The sequence below is a fragment of the Branchiostoma floridae genome, chromosome 19, assembly GCF_000003815.2.
Source record: "Branchiostoma floridae strain S238N-H82 chromosome 19, Bfl_VNyyK, whole genome shotgun sequence".
Taxonomy (NCBI): Eukaryota; Metazoa; Chordata; class Leptocardii; order Amphioxiformes; family Branchiostomatidae; genus Branchiostoma; species Branchiostoma floridae.
Window position 1 is genome coordinate 12,957,460 of NC_049997.1, and position 5,789 is coordinate 12,963,248.

Sequence of the window (5,789 nt, forward strand, 5' to 3'; positions counted from 1 at the left end):
GACCAACCTGGGGTGTCCTACAAAATCGGTGTCGGTTGTCTTATATATCTAGAGAAAATCTCCATCCCAAACACAATTTTTGTCTACTTCAAAAGTATTCTCTGGAGGAGTCGGTCGCTATACTTGAGGGCATGCAAAGTCAAGACCGAAACTAATTCTGGATGTACTGTATTACTGTGCTAATGTTTAGTGACTATTTTCGAAAATCATTAAGTTAATAAAAAGAATATTACCACTGCGTTATTGGAGCTTTAAGTACATGATCTCCGTTGCCTTACCAAGTTTTGTTCTAGCAAACAACACGTCAGAGATGAAAGGAACACGGTGTGGTGGGAAAAAAAACTGCAACTGAAAATATGTCTTGAATTCATGATCAACACCAAAGGAATTTTTACCTTCATCGTTGTGTCTTTGCTTTGCGTGGTCCTATGAGAATAGAAAGTAACCGAAGTCTTACATTACTTCAAGATCGTCTAGGATATCAACGGATAAACCACCTGTCTGAAGACACTGGTGCGTTCTCATCGATGAACTATCCACATTACCCCTACCATGACCACGTGTATCAACAGTGGCACATCACCGTCGATATACACAAAGTTGTCAAACTGACCTTTGTGGACTTCGATGTGGAGTACGATCAGGGCTGCGGTAGAGACTATGTAGCGGTTATGGACCCCTACGTCGAGGACGACATCTTTTCTCCTCTGTGTGGCCCTTGTGTCCACCACTCGTCCAGCACTAAAACCTCGACTGAACACAGCCTTTACGTATTCTTCGTAACAGACTTTAAGATTCGCAAAGCTGGATTTTCAGCACGATATGAAGCGATGGACAAGAATACAGGTATGCACATCATTTGCACGATGTCTTCTGCAGCTTTATGGGATATGTTGTATGACATGTCTAAAATTCAGTTGGATAGATTATTTAGATTCATATACGTCTCCAAACCTCTTAGAGTATTTTTCTTGATCTATTTTGATTGTCCTTTATCCACCCAAATAGGACCTTCTACTACAGATGCTTTGACTCCTAGATCTGATTGGCTGTTGATCAGCGACAGGATCAAACAAATCAGCGTTAGTACGTCAAACAACCAGGTGTGGGCTCTAGATACCGACGGGAAACCGCTGCGACGCACGGGCATCACCCAAACAACTCCCCAAGGCAAGCAAATATAGATACCCAAATCAACAAACGAAACAGCAAACAGGAACGCAAAGCTCTTTCTTCACGATTAAGTGTTTTTCTTTCTTTAATTCCTGAGAACAATCATTCTTAAGATCTCGTTAAATTCTTAGTTTGATGGTGTACGTACTGTGTGAGAGATACGGTCGGTCCCAAACGTAACTTAACTGAATAGAAAGACTCTTTTTACACAACCATTGTTTTATTCTCCCCAACGTTTCGCTGACCGTCTGTCACCTTCTTCATGGCAATTCTGACTGGTTCACATTGTCCTGAAGGACAAGTGTCGTTCCGACGAAGGTGACAGACGGTCACCAAAATCTTAGTGAAAATAATGCAATGGTTGTATACATAGAGTCTCTTATTCAGTGACGTACCAACCTGATGAAACTATTCACGGGGGTAACTTAACTGAGTTTACATTCTCTTTCATCCGGGGACATGACTTTTCACTCTGCAGCAATGACAGCCCTGGCATCTATTGACAGTGCGAATTAGAGTCATTATTGCCCAAACAAAGCGTATACAAGGTTTATAAAGAGTTATCGTCTAGGTAACAAAAATGCATGTATGCAAAGAACTTTGTTGTCCAGCGACATACCAACATACAGGAGCAGTTTCAAAAGTATTGTCGAAATAGAAGCCCGAACTCAGTTTGGGCTTGTGTTTGTTGTTTGGGTAATTGACCTAAGGGTCTTACCAATGAAATTATCTCCACAAGGTAATAATCATATAGAGAGGGCGTCTAGATGAAATTCAACAAGGTGGTAAACAAGTATCGGCCCGCAGAGAAGTTATCACTGTACTTTGATAAATGCAGTTTACATTTTTAATATCAAAGTGGATATAATCACATCAGCAATTTCATGACTTGCTATGACAATTAGCCGGATTGCTGAATGGGACATCACAACGGATAAGCTTCCAAGCAAAGCAACAGAAAACGGTTTGTACCGCTGTTGTGTACGAATGTATAAAATATAATGTATTAAACGGTTATATATATATATATATATATCCTTTAGGAACCGACTGGGAGGAAATAGCTGGTACGGAAAGGTTTCTACTGATCTCAGTTGGACGTGTTGGTGTGTGGGCAGTCGATACCAACTCTGCTGTAATGTACCGCGTAGGAACCTACGGGTGAGTAGATAAGAAATATTATCAGCACTAGGCTGATCGGCTTATACTTATTTTACGGCTATCACTAGTGTAAAAGAATGTTGTGAGATCACTATCTCAGTCTGTCAAGCTAGAACTACGTAGTTGTTCGTTATAATCTCCAAGCAGATCCTACGGTGACATAAGGTAGTATCAAAGCTGGCCAAGGAGTGTAGCCGGCTAAGGGAGTCAAACGGGCACCGGAAAAGTTTGATACTATACATTACGCGCCGTGGATCTGGCTGCAGATTAGTTGGTTAGTCTTTCGCCGTAATATGACCTACACTCACTGCATAGCACCATCTCTTCTCCCTAAGTCAGAAACATCGAGCTTTAGTAAGCTCGACTAACTGACCCAATAGACAAACCAGGGGTTACGTGGCTGCTCGAGAAATTCCCTGAACCACTTTACATTTAGCACCTAATGTGTCCATGTCTAATCATTTTACTCCATTTTACATTTTGTCCACAATTTCGTAGTCAAATTTAACGTCAAGTTCCATGATTTCCACGGGTATCCAAAAGTGGCACCTTTAGAAAATGGGGATCAAATAGATATACTAAGGCAGCATCAGTAATCCCTGAGGTTTAGATATTCATGTGTTCGAACACATTCCGAAGAAGGCCTCAATAACACCGTTTTCGGTCTCTGGATACACAGTAGGTAGGGGTGGGTAATGGTACGGTGTACATGGTCATGGACAGGTACAAAACCGTTTTTCTTGTTGGGCCAAAAAACAGTGGACTGGGTTTTAGGCCGATTAGTAACTAAACGGATGTTACTGGCAAAATGGTTGCAGCCGTGTTTTGGGGATTACCGGTCCAGAAAACTAACAATAGCTAAGTAGAGGAGAGTTGATTGTCCTCTTTGCAAAGTTTCTACAGTCTAACTCGGTCTAAGTTAACAGACACAGTTAGCACTGTTACGTAAAGATATATGAAGCTCAATCAAACTGAATCCTTTATAGCAAAATTAACCACTGTTTTTAGTATAGCCCATTCTCTCTGTCTCGTATCAGCCACATGGTGATTTAATACATCATTCACCCGGACGGGAGACCTGGCGCATCTTTGTCTTGTAATTGGCCAGCGAAAGGGTATGTCGCGTAATGGGCGGTATAGCCCCATCGTGTGTAAATATGTGCGAACATGTGTGATCACGTCGACCGATGATGATGATGATGATGATGATAGCCCATTCACAACTTTTCACATACAATTAGGTTCAAGTTCGGTCCGCATCTGGACCTGTTCCTCTAGAACTAGACCATACCTGTACCTGTATTTTCTGTACCGGTACCTACCACTACTGAAAGGTGATGTAAATTGTGGTTGAGTAACGATCTTTTCTGTTTGCAGGAATAGCGAAACAGCCGGACTCAGCTGGCAGGAAGTGCATATTGACAGTGTCGGGAATCAACTCTTCAACTTCGAGAATCGAAACGTCCTTCGAGATAGATTGCCTCAAGAGATAGAGTGGATCCATTCAGGGAAGAATTTCGTTTGGGTCGTTGGGACCATCCCCGGTGTAAGAATTGGAGACACCATAGTCAGAAAAGGTACTCAGTCTTCGTAATATAGAAAGTATATATAAAACATGGCTCAAGATTTAAATTTACATTTTTTAAGTTGCAGACAATGCAATACATGGCAAACCAAGGCAGCTTAGCTGATATTGGGGGAAGACACATAGTTTTACATATACATTTACACTTCTCATAGAATACACATAACTTAATTGGGCAACAATTGTACAAGGTACAAAGCATGGCAATTCTACTGATTCATTAAGTTCTACAGTTCTATAAGGCTAATCTACACAATAAACTCAAATTGTTAACGTATACTTCAAATAAAACAACAAACTGAAGCCAACAGACTAGTCTTCTTCAATAGAACATAAGTTAAACTTAATTGGTGCAATACAAAATCCTATCACGTAAGTCTAGGGATACATTTGCAAGTAAATGATGCACGAAATCCTGCCGCCTATGGTATAATGTACTCTCCAAGCAGAGGCTGTTTTTTTCAACGTTTTGTAGTCGTTTTTATTGGGCATTCTATTTTGTATTTTATCTTGCTGTATCAAAAATGACAAAACAGAAAGCCCGATAAAAACGACTAAAAAACGTCAGTAAAACAGCCTGAGCCTAAAATCTGCTTAGAGATTGGGTATAATCAATTTACCTACTTTGTTGCCGTAGGTATAAGCCAAGAAAAACCTGGCGGGAAAACATGGCAAGTGGTAGGAGGAGTAAATATGAAAGAAGTCAGCGTCAGTTCCAGAACTGGTCAGCTGTGGGCGGTTGAACAGAGCGGCAAAGTGTGGCGTGCACCCTTCTACTGTGAAATCTCAGGTAACGTAACGAACATTCGCACCAGTACAAAAAACTCATTAAGTATACATTCCGCATGTTTTGTTCCCTACTAAATGTAGGTAATACCCCTGTCACATTTGGTGAAAATCGATCGGATGACGATTCGGCGGCAATCGCCCGAGCCTCGCTTATAATAATTACTTTATTGCACAACAATTGTACAAGGTACAAAGTATAGCTTATATGTGACAGGGACGGTTTCCAGGTAAAAAAAATACGCGCAACTCTCTGTCGATCTTAAATATGGCTGATCTTCCATCGCTACGCCGGAAGATCGTAGACAATGTGACAGGGTATAAGGGAACGGTCACATATGTACGATCGCTAACTTTGGGCAATGTAAGTCGTACGGTCGCTAACTTCGGGCAATTTTGAAGACAAAAATGTACGTCTCCTGTAAAGTGCAACTGTCTCGGTACACAAAATGCTGTTTTGGATCTATGTCAGAGGTTTGTTCTGTCTATGGCATTAAAATCGTACGATGATCGCACGACCTATGTGACTGCGCCCTCAATCGCTTCTCCCGGTGTTGAGACATTCAGATATTATCATTGTTTATAATCCATATAGATAACGTTATGTATTTCTATAAATCTACAGCGAAGTACGACTGGGAACCTATCGCTGGCTGCTTCGCATCCACATCAGTTGGACGTGCAGGAGTTTGGGCGGTGGACCTTTCTGGTGACGTGTATCACCGATCAGGAACAGTTCTCAATGAAACGTCCCCTGGTGAAGAATGGGTGCATGTACCAGGACCAACTCTGCACCGGGTGGCTGTGGGAGATGGAATCGTCTGGGGTTTAGACTCTAACAATCGTGTGTTTGCAAATGTTCTTCCAACGCCTGTCGGGAGTGCGGTGTGCCAAGTGGGATTGAAGGGGCATTCGAGATGCTACGCTGTGCAAAGGGGTAATCCTACTATGTTGTCTTATTTAAACAATAAATCATGCCCGAGGGCTAATTGCATATACAGTCTCAAGAACTAGGAGAAGTCAATAGAGCACTACATAAAACTAGTGTCTAGTCAACTACTAGATACCATGGATATACTATTGT